Raw genomic sequence first — 15,096 nt, forward strand, 5'->3', positions numbered from 1 at the left:
AAAGTGAACATTTAATCAACATTAAAATACAAATATGACCGTCAGCAGTCTGCTAAAGTGTAATTGTCCATTACTTTGTCTTCAGGTTCATTGAGCTACACGTTTGACATATGGATGATGTCTCAGGGTAATGAGTGAATGGCTTGTAAGCATCATTGTGCATTTATTCATCCTTGCATTTCAGCCTTTGTGTATATTTGTGTGTATGTGTCTACCTTCTTGTGTGCATGGTCATGATATAAAGGTATTACAGCATTAACAAAAACGTCTCTCTCTCTCTCTCTCTCTCCCTTTTATGTGAATGTAGCCATTTAAAATCAGCCATCACCGACCAAATCATGGTTGACATCTGTGAGGAAATCGTCGTCTGAAAGGGAACGTTTCGCCTTCAAAGCCATCCGCTAACATCTATCATCACACGCGACCTGAAGGCACCAGCTGTTTGTATATTCCTCAGGTTCTGTTGTTTTCACTTTCTTTTTCCACGCTTGTGACAAATGAATGGCACCGACATTAAAGGGAGCCTGGTATAGATAACACAAATAATGGTCACTTTTTAGCCAGACATTAAAGGAGCCAATTAGGAAAGGCTTATGCTCCATGTGAGACAAATGCGTACGGGTCGTGGTTTTTGGTCCCACCCCAACATCTTAGCCTTTTTTTAAAGAATGGGTATTCATTATAACAGCTTCTGTGCTGTCATAATGAATATTTGAAAACAAAAATGTCCCTTAAATTTGGTTTTAAACAACTACTTAATTATTATGTTTACGATTTTTTAAAATAATGGTGCCCAATCAGCAGGTTTTAGCTCTCTTTGTTGTCATTTTCCTCTTCACTTCTATAAGTAGTAGATATATTTCTGAGCATAATTGGGGATACTTTTTGTTAAGTCTATGTATTTTATAGTACAAAGGGGTACAAAACAAAAACAATGGCCCTAATGATGTGTTCATACTTAACACAAAGCAAACATTAGTCAGTCAGGTCACCATCAACCACAATCTCTTCCTAACCCCAACTACATAGCTTTGTTGCCTAAACCAAACTTCCTGTGAAGACGGAAGTTTATTTTGAAAAGACACTATGCATGAATAAGTGTATATTGACACGCCGTCCCTGACACTGACCAAACGTTGATACTTGATGAGTTGGAAGTGAAAATGTGTGGTTTTACAGAGATACTCTGTCTTTATGAGGTTCATGGCGCTGTTACATCTGCACTTCCACCCCCCCATCACCGCCCAGTCTTCTTGAGCCTTATTTCATCAAACTAATCAGCCTACCATTCTAACCAGAATCATCAGCCTCCAACACCCGTGTCTGGACTCAATCAGGGAGATTTATCCTACTGCTGCTCAAAGCAGACGCCCCTCCATTGCACATCTCCCTGTAGAGTCTAAGCACTTTCTGACTATATTACCACACATCATCTGTTATTATAAGCAAGTATCTTTACTTCCTTCACTTGTCTCTCCTGATTGAGATACAGTCATAAAACACCTGCGTTTGTCATTTGCATTTTTGGCAATGACACAAGGGATTTTGGGTGCTGCAGTGGAAACAGCGCCGTAATCTAATGTTGAACACTTGAAATCCAAATAGATAGGGCGAGCAGATCAGCAGCGTCTTCCAGTGCCAGACTCTGTGGAGCCGTTGCACCTGGCAAAGTAATCCTTTTCTCATTAGTACTGACCAACAATGTTGTCAACTCTCCACGGGTTAATTTGTGTTATGAGGCGGTAACATCTATTGGTAGTGCATTTTATAGAAGGATGCCGTTTAGAAAACAAGAAGAAGTTGATGTTGTGCTCTTGCAACGATGAAACATCTCGTGTGAACATAATCTAACCGGAGTGTGCGCCACACTGCATGACCATTAGTGATAGTGAATAACATCCAATCCGGGGAAATTACAGCAGGCCTCGATCACGGACTGTTTTGGATTACTCTTTCTTCCGGGACATTATATTATTTCACTCCGGCCTGGTTCGCCACCAACACTGACGTGCAGCCTTTTTCGTGACCCCGCGCCGCTCATAACTCAAAGGAAAGCCTAAAAATACAATTAAGCGGGCACACGGAGAGGGGCACATCGGCAAATTGCACCACCTATTATGTCGCGGCAGTTACCTGTGCAATCACGCTCTCCTAAGTTCCATTATGAACGAAGATGAGATCTTATGATGGTGGAAAACATAGTCATTTCCTTGTGCTCTCTCAATCAGTCACAGAGTATAGGTTGGAATCAAACATGTAAAGACAGTAGCCTCCTTTCTATTCCAGTTGCACTCCACAGTCCCTCTAAATCACCTCTAATGGGCTGGTGGAGGGAGCACACTCTGTATCACTGTATCAATCATTCACTCTGTTTTCCTCCTCCTGGAACCATCCACAGGATCACTTTGGGGCTTTAATGAGCCATTACAATTCCTATCAGACAATCTCCGTGCCATGGGCGTGCGTGAACGTGCACACGCACTTGTTTGTTTGTGACGCGCGTGCGTGCATGCTCTAACCGTTGTGGACTTACGCTCATGCTGATATTAGATTGTCTCCACGGACTTTTCTGAGATAGCCGTGATCTCTCGTCTATTCATTTCTCACCCACTTTCTCTGCTGTTTCGCCCTCCCGTCGCGCTGTGTGAGACTGTGTATGTGCGGTGGACAGTGGGCATTGGGTTATAATTGCATTGCGTTGCCATCCCACTCGGTCTCTACACCCATCTGTCTCTTTAATATCCAGCTAAGCACTCTTGACCTTGAAGCATCCATGACAGCGCAGAGCCACATCCACACCAACATATCCATGGCTGACATCTCCCAGATACCGCTGAAATGATAGAGAGGGCGGAATGATAGAAAGACAAGAAAAAAAGAAATAGGAGGTAGAAAAACAAGGTGCAAAATGTTGTCTCTGCGACAAAGGTGAACAGGAGAATATGATGGATAGGTCTAGGCTGTGCAAGAGGTATAGAGGGAAAGGCACAGGGAATCGGACAAAGGGATGCCTTCAAGGTCTCCAGTGAATTCATTCAATTTAGAGCTGACTTGATTTTGCAAAGGTCGCCTTCATGGACTTCTCAAAAAAAACATTTCAACAGAAAACATGCAAGACTAGCAGGAAGTCGAGGAACCACGAGATCTGTTATTTGCCTCCTGGCGTTCCCTCTATGCTGCTCACAAGGATGGTTCATTCTGGAAGCAGTGCCTTTGGGCTGTCGTAATGAATATTTGAGCTTACTCTTTTTTACTGTATAATACCAGAGCAAGTGCCTTAAAGGTATGGCTTGCAATTAGATCTTCAATCTAACCTAAACTTATTTGATTAGACATTTGAACACAGTTAATAATGTTTTACCTTCATCCGGGGAAAGTTTGCAGAGCATCTTGATGGCTTTTCTAGGAAAGGTTTGCTGAGCATACTTTAAACACCATTCATACAATTGTTCACTGTTGCCCTGCTGAAAACCACCATAACCAGCTTTAAAGGTGCAATGTGTAATGTCTAGTCACATGTTGTTAGTGGGTTAGAGGCTTTATAAGGCAGACAAAGAGCAGAGGAAGCACTACTGGTTCAACGTATCCTCATAAACGGTTTGTTTGATATCTTACGAAAAGTTACATTTTTCGTGCTTTTTGCTCCAAAAGCCTCAATTTCCAATCGTTACATGCAGACGGCATTTTGGAAGATAAACTTCCAACTTCACAGGAAACTGACCACAGAAGTGACATTACGGAAGTATGCAAGTTACGTGATAAAAACATTGACACTGACTTGTCGTTTCACATGGGGAACGATCAGCTGTCTCCTGGCTGAGAGATCGCTGTTTGTTGGACCCATCCATCTCCCCTCCTGCCTGCCTGCCGAGTGATTTAGCGGTCTTTATACGTGGATAACATACAAAAACATTTTGTGGGACACTTTTGTAGGTATTGCTACAATTGCTGGATAAGACCAGCTTGATTGGTTACCGGTCACCACTGGTCTCCTTCCATCTCTCAATTTTGGAGGCCTTTGACCATGGCCAAAATCTTTCCCTCCACCTAACTGAATATTTTTAAGCCAAGCTAGCAGTGTGGCATTATGGATGGCAATGTTGGTCTGTTGTTTGGTTGGTCCACTGCTTAGGTTCAGACTTTGATTTCACGTTCATTGGATACAATTTGGCATAAAAAACATTTCCCAGATTATTCATTTTACTGACTTTGGTGATCTTCCATTTTTCCTGGAGTGCCATTATGAGCTTCGCATTTGTTTTTGTGTGAAATGACATAAGTTGATTGACATGACACTTAGTAAACACAATTATGTCCCCACTAGCTTTTCATCTAGCGTCATCAACAGGTCAAATGTTGATTTTCCATCAGCCTGCAGCCGCACCTTTGTGTTTAATACTAATTAGCAATTGTTAGCATGCTAGCACACAAAATTAAAACAGTGCCCATTGTCATACCTGCAAATAGGCGTGTCTGCATTGTCATCATGAGCATAACATTTGGTTACAAGACACTAGCATGCTGGAGATTCACAGTCTTTTCCTTAGTCTTATTTTAACAATGTCTTCAGTCTTTCCCTTCCCTGTGCCGCTGGTAGACAAAATGTAATCAAACCTCAGAGGTGGCAGATCAGAAAATGGCCATATATATCATTTTTGTTACGGTCATTTGAAACAGGTTTTGAAGGCACTGACAGTTCTGCTGATCAGAAAACCCTTTAAAAAAGCTTCTTTGTCTTTTAGGTTGCAGGACTCTGACCAGACACTCCTCTTATTACCTGTGTGCTTCTTTCACGAGCTCTTCTATCATCTAAAATACAGGAGTAACATACCGGTTCAATAGGTCTTATCAACTCAATGTCATACATTGAGGATAAAGATAATTCTGGGCCAATCTGGAGTTTAAGGTGTACTATAGTAGGATGACTTATTAAGAAAATGTTAACTCCCTGCAGCATGGTTATCTTTATTGAGAAACAAAGGATTAGTAACATGATTGATGGGCCTTGTCTCCGAGGGATTATGCTGTAGAGCACCACTAATTGCTCTCTCTTGCTCCCTCCCCCTCTATTTATCTCCTTCTTTCTGTCTCATTCCATCCACATCCGCGCCCGTGGCCAATGCAATACACTTTTAGCAATCACCTTTGCCATCAGAGCTCGCGGTGCGAAGGGTTACGGGTGTCACAGGCAGGCTCCGGGCTCCTTCGGTAAGCACTAAAAAGACTGAACTGTCCTTAAAGTTGTAGCCAAGGGACTTCATTTTGCATTCAGGCTCAAGTGGTTTGTTGAACACATGCCAGGCCTGAGCCGGGAGGGAGTCCGAACCCTGTATGGGTGTGGTAACGCACCGTGTAATGGACTACTGTACGACTGGAAATAATGTGCTGAGTCATTTAGGAAAGCTATTAAGCCGCCTGGGTGACTTTGAAATTCACTAAGCCTGTTCACCCTCTACATTTATTCAGGAATAGGGCAGCTTCAGCCCCCAGCTCACCAGATCCACCCCCCACCCCCCCCCCCCCCCCTCTCCTCCTCTCCACTGTTCTCCTCTTTGACATCTTTCTAACTAAATGCTGAGAAGAAACTTAATTACAAATAACTGGGGGAGAGAGAGCTTATCATTAGGAAGCATGGAAAACAGTATGGCGTCTGCCAGCGAAGCCTTGTGAAATACAGTACAGCTGCGTATTACCCCACACTTAATTGAACATGTGTTATATTAACCTTGAAAGCATTGTGGTGATTTTATTTTCAATTAATCTTCTAAAGGAGACACAATGTTGCTGTCAGAGAATATTTCTTCAACAACAACGGGCGACTGTGATTCTTCACTAAGCATCCTAATAGGTTACCGACTGCTTAGATCACTGCAGGCCCATAAGACAGCGGAATGCCGCATGGCAGTTTCACAAGCCACCGTGGCCACACACTAAAATGATTGAAATAATACCACACCTTCCTCCCAGCCGTGTGTGTCCTTGTCAGTTATCATTAAACCATCCCTCATCATAGACTTTAGAGGATTGATGCAGAGGGAGCCGTCGGGTGCAGGAACACATACAGTATGCGCCGTGGACTTACTTGCAACGCTCTACCACATGTAGCAAAGGTGCAAAGAATAGAGTCGGCATCAAATAGCATTTTTCATGACCTGCCTGAACCTCTTGTATAAATGACGTCCAACCTCAGGCAAGGCTGCAGGGGAGGTTCAAGAAGACCTGTTAAAATCTAATTTCTCCCATTTAATTCTTTAAAGAAGCGATGTTAAACGCAACGTTTTGCATCCCTTGTGTTGCATCGCAAAACGCATCGCAAGCATTTGTCAATTCCATCCCTCAGAATCCAACGAGCGTTCGGTTTGACTGCTTACCAAAGGGACTGACAGAGGCTATAAAATGTAAATGTCTCGTGGAGGCTTCCCAGGTTGCGATGTTGTTCAATAATGGATGCAGTGCTTTACATTCTCCTCTTTTGGAATCAGTTCAGATAGAAAAGCACCCTGTCAAAATGTACCGAGAGGTTCAGAGGAGAAATATTCACAAAGCCTAACACACAAAGGTGATATGAAAAGGGGGAGGGGGTGAGTCACAAATCAGGAGTGATTCCACACAAAAGTGCATGTGGGAACATATCATCAAAAAGAGGGGTGTGTGTGTGTGTGTGTGTGTGCACACTTTTGAGCGGATTGATAGCCGTGGGTATCTTAGGTTTGCTCTGAGTAAATAGCTTGCCGTTGAATATTTGTTCTTTGCTCTTGCTCCTTTTGCTCACCCATCTCCTCACACAAATATATCTATCTGTCCATCCGTCTATCTGTCTATCTATCTATCCATCATCCATCCGTCCGTCCGTCTATCAATCCATCTATCCACTGGCCCTCCGTCCGTCCATCCTGTGTATATTTTTCAGCGATGCCATTTGTGATACAAACTACTTTGAGTCAAGGACAGTTGAAAAACAAGTTGATTCCAGCAGTGGAATGTAGAACATTGCCGAGATGATTTTGGGTAGTGTGACACAATGACTGATGGCATCTTAAAAAATACAATTCCAACATCAATTCATTATCAACTTTTAAATCTTTGTGATGAATGTCCTGTTCTTGTAGGATAATGAATACCTGCACCCTCTAGGGATCCTTTTAATAATTAGTCAAGTGAAGTCATGTCTCTAAAGGGAAAATAAAAATCATCATTACGCTGTCACAGGTAACAGAGGTTTTGGCTATTCGAGCATTCGTTTTCTCGGGGACGTGAGCCAAAAATGGTCCAAGACCACTGACAGAGACCACCATCATTTATGTACCCATCATTGCTTCCATCCAACAGTACTCTTTAGTCTGCTAAATCACACTGAGCAGAGCATGACTCACAGTGACAGAGGTTACCTGCAGCTAGAGCTAATTTCAGGGGCGAACTCGTGACGGCTAAAAAATTTAAATAAATAAAAACGTGGCCAAAAATAGTTTTTTTTTAGTTTGGTGTTTGCCATCAGATAATAGTGAGAATTCCAACTCTGTGTTTGTGTCTGTGAGTTTGTGGACGAAGACGTTTTTAAACTGTTCACACTCCCATAAATCCCCCTCTTTACACAGACATTAGGTACATAAATGCACAGCTGTCATCCCTTCAGACACAATATATACGACTCTTATTAAAAAAAATATCATCAACAGAACTTCACATTTTTGAGTAATGACCGTTTAGGCAAAGGGAATAACTCTCAGACTCCAGTTCACTCATAGCGACGTCTGACATTCTTTGTTCGGCATAATTTATTCAAAACACATTATTCAGATTTGCTGTGAGGGGACAATGAGGAACAATGATGTGGCGGTTCAGTCTAGACATTGGGTCTGTTGAAGGACACACTTTGTTGGCTGTATTCTGCGATTGATGCAGCCCCACGATCTGTAACATGTGTTGCTACTCTCTGCTTTTTACTACCCTCTACTTGGTCCCACAACATGGCCAACGGAAGTACGTTTTTCGTGGCTGAGCTGTTGGGAAGACTTTAGATCTGGGAATATTTGCTGCTGTTGGTCTGGTGGTTTCGGAGATCCAGGGGCCGGTTGCAAAAAACAATAATTTTAATATTTCCTTAATGTCCAAGTTAAGTTTTCCTTGATTGGTTCTAAAAAAACACCTTTTAGTCTTCTTGGTAATGCCGTAAAGAATTTAAGGTTCCCTGAAAGTTCTCCGATACCAAAGTAACCAAACAAAAACTTTATCGCTCTGACTGTATCTCAACCGCCACGTGAACGAATGTATGACGATAAATGAAGAAAATGTACCAGTGAACCCAATGGATACGCTCGATGAGCGATTGGTTTTACACTTGGCCTGTAGATTTGACCGGCAGTCAATTCAGGATTAGTCCGAGAGTTGGATCCCTCTATGTTCCACGGCTGTGCTCTTCCAGCCCATTTGCAATTAATGATTGTTCTACGGTCAGTAATAGGCCAGCTATTTCCTCCTACGTTCATTGTTGTCTGTTTGCTGTTATTTGCGGATCAAATTACATTTTTGGTACGTGCTTTTATTTATTGTATTCCTCCAGAAGTTTAATATTTTCATCCTCAGATCAATTTCTTTTGTTGGTCTTCTTTCCTTTTCCTTCCATGGAAACTGTACAATTGTACAGCTGTGAAATGTCTTTCACTGCAGTAAATGCCATACAATTTCGCCTCAACCCAGAAATCCTCTAATGGCATTCTCTGCTACAAGCTGAAGGAAGCCCCTCAGCAAAGGAGAAATTAAAATAAGTGTGATAGTTTGGGAGAAAGCATAAGGTGTTTTGTGCAAGAGAAAGAGAAGAAACATGTGGAAAAGGAAGATAGGAGGAAGAAGAAACTTTAAAAACTCTCAACAGTCAAAGATGAACAAATAATTGGGAGTAAATCTGTCTCGAAAACGTTTGTAATCTGATTGTTTTAAGTGTTGATGCTGATGTTGTTGAGGAGTAAAGGCAAAGTCGATTCTCACAACAGGGCAGCTGCACAAAACAACTCGACACTGGTATTATCCTTCTGTTGTCTGCGGAGACTTATATGCACCAGGTGAGCCCTTGCTGCTCTTTATTTGTCCCCTGAGGGGTCATGGCTTAGTCTTTCAAGGATGGACAAACTAAATGGTACTTTACTGTACCGTAACCTCGTCTCCGGGGACCAAGGACGCTGTCCATTTGAGACTTTCCCCACATCGATGGGTTCTATTTTTCATCTCTCAATTACCCGTGACTTCCCTGAGAAATACATGGCGCCCCACTGTGACATATGGCACCCCTCCTTCCTCCAATCCCCCCATCACTGAGCTCAACAGGGCAACCGCACTGCCCCGTGATGGGTTCCAGATCGGGAATAAAGACTCACCGTGAGCAACCCTTGTCTAACCGGTGGGAGACAGCTGGATTAGAAGCGGCAGCGCCCCTACAACATCCCAATTAAAATCAAAGCAATCACCATCGCAGTGAAGTCATTAGATTGAGAGCCTGTTTGAGGCTAAACGCTGTAATAACGCGGGAGCTGCAGGATTTCAAAAGCCTGTCAGACACAGATTTCATACATTGGAAAAGTTGATGAATAGAGCCTTGTGAGAGGCAACTCTTGAGCGCTGCACTATTACCGAAAGCTTTGCTGGGGATTAGAGGGAAGACAGAGGCTTTCATACCATCAGTAAGTCAACGTATGAATAATTTACTCAGTGGGTATCTCGGCGAGCTCTCCCTGTAAGCCCTGGTAATGTTTTATTTGTATGTTTTCTGTCAAAAGTAATCTAGCATCCGGAGTCGTGAGAACAGTTGCCGAGATCCGCCGAGCGTAGCGGGCCACATGCAGCTCACACAATACCTGTTTGATGTGACGTTTGTTGTCAGTGATAATTAGCTCGTCACTAGACCGCGTCCATTCCCTGTCCTGTCCCATGATTAAGGGAGCGCTGATAAAAGGAGCCGTGAAAGAGAGCACAAGGCGGGTTTTCTCTCTTTATCTCCCTGTCTCCTTGTGTCGCACTTTTATTTGAACGATAATTAATTATGCTTTATTACAACTCGGATCTTATTTCCATGAGCTTGGCCATCGTTTTATCTGATGGGATGACATCGCACTCGTCAAAGTTTGTTGCTGAGGTTTGGGAACACGTGGGGGAAGAAACCTGATATTTCAGACAATCTGTAAACGGGCCAACATTTAGCTATTTCTGATTTATTTGGATGCCAAAATGTTAAAAAGAAAACTTCATTTCACAAGAAAACTGGTTCAAAGTTAAACCAGGAAGTCAGCAAACTGTGATAGATGTTCACAGCGGACGGTTTGTGTGATGATTTTCGCTTCCCAACGAGTTGTCTCGCTGTATTTTCAAGCTGTTTGCTGCTCATGTCTCCTGCCTTGTTTAACATCTTTGTATTCTCTCTGACATATCGGCAATTACTTTAATGATTATAATGTAATCAAAACCGGAATGAAATGCTGTCCCAACCTACAGAAAATAAGATGCAAGTTATAATAAACAAGAATTAATTATCCATTAAATTAACATTTCTCACAGTCAAAACATTTAGTTTTTCATTCTTTCTAATGCTGCATTCTATTCAAAGTTCCCAACTGGTAGATTGCCAATATAACCTCTGAGTGCTCCAATGGTTCAGCACAAGGAAGGAAAAAAAATCATAACAGGGGATGAGAAAAGACATTTTTATTTATGTTTAGTCTAGAGCTCCCATCTTTGCCGCTTTAGTTAACTCGTGCTCTAAAAAACGGTGGATCATGCACCCTGCCCATTGAGGTTTAATTCAACCAATGAAATTATTTCCGCCTCCCTTGCATCTCTGCCTCGCCGTAATACTAAAATGCCAATCAGCCTTTCCTCTCGCTCTCTGACTCCCCTCCTGTTCATCTCCCTCACACACACACACACACACACACACACACACACACACACACACAGCAGCTTGCACAGAAAATCCACTGTATGCTTTCTTCATTGGTTTCACAGGCATCTCAACACATACTAAAGACGCACACACACACACACACACACACACACACACACACACACACACACACACACACGTGTGATGGACACACACATGCACACACACAGAGAGAGAGAGAGAGAGAGAGAGACCCCAAACACAAAAACAGTATTAATCCCCTGAAGAGGTCTCTAAAAGGGTTTCTTAAAGCTGATTTCCTCCACACAGAAGCTTTCCAGGTCACCACTGTTTGTGGTGGAAATGGTGCTGAAGCATTCAAGCTTCACGTCCTCACCTTTCCACCCTGCTACTTCCTATTTCTTCCCCTCTCTCTCACAGTCTTTCTTCCATTTTCTGCATTCGTCCCTGCCTCTTTTTCTGAGACTGCGTCCGCACTAAGCCGGCTGAATCTGAAAATGCTGTTTGCGTGTGAAAAAAATGACTTCAGTCACATTTTCAGGTCGTATTGGTGGAGAAATCATGTGACAAAATAAATGTGAATACAGGTCAACACCAACGGCGGTGCTCGTTGATCTACAATGACACACGGCCTCCCTGAATAATATTCATCATCATGAAACGCTCTTTTCAGTCCGAACACTTGTGGGCAGAGGGCCAACACAGAAAAACACACTTTCCATGATCCCATTGGCCATAATGCTGCAATTCTCATAGTTATAATAATGTATAACCTTTGCATAATATACACTATTATAATGTGATTATAAGTTACTCTAAGAAAACATTAATTTTACAATGCTGTTGTTTTCCTTACTTCATTATCACATTATAATGCATTAGAACGGTTAGTATGATGCGTTATGAAAATATTATAATGTTCCATAAATGATACATTATGCTGCATTATGATGCTTGCAAAAGTCAGTGATTGAACAGCAATTATGGAGAGTGTTTATAACTATAACTATAGTGTCATAAGCAGATAATGAAGCATTATAAGTATGTTTATAATGCTTTATAAACGTGGGAACTATAGAAAGTGTTAACAAATTGAGGTTTGAAATCCCTCTGGCTCAGTGTGGACGTATTCTCTCTCTCTCTCTCTCCCTCTCTCTCTCCCTCCCTCTCCCTCTCTCTCTCTCTCCCTCTCCCTCTCTCTCTCCCTCTCCCTCCCTCTCCCTCTCCCTCTCTCTCATCCCGTCTCCTCTCCGTCAAAGCCAATAAGTTTTGCATTTGAATCATACAGTTATTTAACAAAAATCGAAGCAACTTTAATCAACAGCAAAATAAATGTGCGACGCCTCTCCGTATGTAATTAGTTGGAGGTCTTTAGCTTATCTGTTTTTATAAGACCTCCAGACTCAGTAATGGGATAATTAAAATCGATACAGTGGCACATCATTGCATGCGACTTCCTCTAAGATCTGATTTTGCGGAGTCTGGTAACGCACAGCACAGCACAGAGGTAAACACAGGGGGGGGGGGGGGGGGGGGGGGGGGGGGGGTTCTTACAATCATCTTGGCAACAATAATGCTTTTGTCAATCACTATAATTGAAAATGACCAAAGTTACAATGTTTCTCACTTAATGAATGAGTGAGAACCTGACCACATTATACGATCCCAAGAGACAATGCTCAGTCTGGAGTGTGTATGCCTTTAGTCACACGGTGTTGCATTCTGCTGTTGTGCACTAAAAACCATCGAAGACAAAATAAGCCTCGCTATCGGCTTGACAATCGTGTGTTTTTTGAGTTCATCCAATGGATGTTAAATGGGTGTCTGATACGGAACTTGTTTTATCTCAAACCCCAGAGAAGCATGACATTTGCTGATATTAAAATATATTAATCAGCATGAGTTTTACGAGGTTTTGGTGTCGACTGAGTTTTTCAACCAGGATGTGGAACCACTGGTGGGGAAATAGACGTATCCGACTTCATTTCCTCCACCCGTGATCCATGACATGATGTTCTCTCTCTGCCCCGTTTTATGCTCACCCCTTCATACGCTTATACACCATCAATTACATCCCACTTCTCTTCCTCTCAGTCTCACCTCGCCTCATGTGATTCATGGAGTGGGCTGGTATTCTGACAGACCAACCCCTCTGAGGTGCTCCACACCATCTCCTCCCCTCTCACAGCCCCGTCTTCATGAGCCAAAGCCAGCAGAAGGGCTGCAGGACTCATCGCTTTTATAGCTCTCGCACATGTTGTGTACATTCGGGTGTGAGAGGAGCCTTCCGGGGTGAGGGATCAAGGTTGCGATGCTGTACATCTGCCTCCTATTCTCTGCCCTAGATTACATTATGAACACAGCAGAGTGAGAATCACCACAACACAAGACAGACACAGTGAGACCGAGAAAAATGCCAGGCTGTGTTTTCAGATAATGGCGTCTCATCAGCTCAAGAGTTACAGGATCGAGGTCTTTTCTTATAATCATTATGATTTTTTTTCTTCACAACTGTTACCGAGGAGCATTATGCTCCTACGAAGGTTCATCACGATGGGATCAATAAGGTCTGTTTCATAAGGCGGCCTTCTCTTTCTGGCTTTTCAGGTTGACAATGCGGGACCCTTTTAAAGCAAGAGGCTGAGGCCGGATGAATAGAACACATTATGTGAGGAAACAAATGAGGCAATTTCAAATGGGAGTTCAGCTTTGCAAATGAACATGAGAGTGCAGAGAAGGTTTCCCTTCAGATATTGTGACTGCAAACTGTACCACTGTTTACCTCTGAAAAGACACTACAACACTGAGTCTGCTCGTGCCTTTTTCAGTCACTTCCCAGATGTGACGCTTGTTTGGAGCCCTCGTGTTTCTCTCACCTGCTGTAATCAATAGCAACTCCTAATTGATTAAATATATATACTTATATGGAGATATAATTACTCTTTTTCGTCAGCAACGCCTTTATCGTTTTATATTACTCGGAAGAATTTAAAATAGTGGTAGTTTTACAAGCGAAGTGGAGAGTTTAAAGCTTCATTAAACTATTTTGTTTTTAGAGAAACAGTGTGAAATCTTATAACAGGATTATAACCTTTTAGTTGTACTCTTACCTTTCTAGTGTATAAAATAGTAGATTTTAACAGAATCTTTTTACATTAATCTTATGTTTACACAATATATATACCTCAGCAGTAACCTTATATGAGGGATTGAAGCTCCACAACGATATATGTTTGATAATATTAATATTAATGTAATAATAATATTACCGTTTGTCAATATATTGACAAACCTTTATACCATAATAAATACATTACCCTCTACCGCAGAGGGAAAGAAAGGGAGAGGATGATCAGAGGAGCTCATACACGTTTCCATTCAACTTACGATTAAAAGCTCTTTCTTAAAATGAAAAGTGCATCATGAAATAACCCGGGTATTGTTGCCATTACTCTATCTGTATAGCATTAACTTTAAGTGATCAGATCTATATAATTAGATACAGCTATTCAATATGGTATCAATAATTCACTATATTCATTAATTTGCCTATAGAGTCTTCAGGCTGTCATTTCATAAACCATTCTCTCCACTATTCCTTAAAAAAGGACTTGTGACTAAATGAATGACTAACTGTTTGATATCAACGAGTGTCTGTTATAAGGACAGTACGAGCAAACATGGAAGGACAAACAGACACTTGCCAAATGGAGGAATGGACGGGCTTGGTGGCGTTTTGCTGGCTACTTAATACAACGCGACAGCTGAACAAAACCCGGAAGAATTACCGCACATGACGAGAATGGGACATCAGGGGATCGGTAGACAAACACCGTCATTACAACACTACAGCAGGCGCCGCGGCACATTTGGTATTCATTAATGGCTGCTTGTAAACTGAAATGAAATGGGACACAACAATGAGATGATATCAATGAAATGGTTGGTTTTTTTTTAGGATAATATCGGTCCAGCTCCACTAATGCTCAGTTGCAAAACAGTATATGCTTATTATACCTCGTTCAGTCTGTCATCTCTCCGAGCTGCAGAAAGACGTCAGAGATGGACAACAGTTTGAGAAAAGAATCATTTGCAGTGTCGTGTTTAACAAAAGACGAGCCGTACTTCTGTCAGCAAAGTGAAGGCTGGCCACAGTGTGTGTGTGTGTGTGTGGGGGGGGGGAGATCATCTTCAATCATGAGTCT

This window comes from Anarhichas minor, unplaced genomic scaffold (assembly GCF_050575085.1).
Source record: "Anarhichas minor isolate MPS153535 unplaced genomic scaffold, ASM5057508v1 ptg000074l, whole genome shotgun sequence".
In the NCBI taxonomy this organism is placed as follows: domain Eukaryota; kingdom Metazoa; phylum Chordata; class Actinopteri; order Perciformes; family Anarhichadidae; genus Anarhichas; species Anarhichas minor.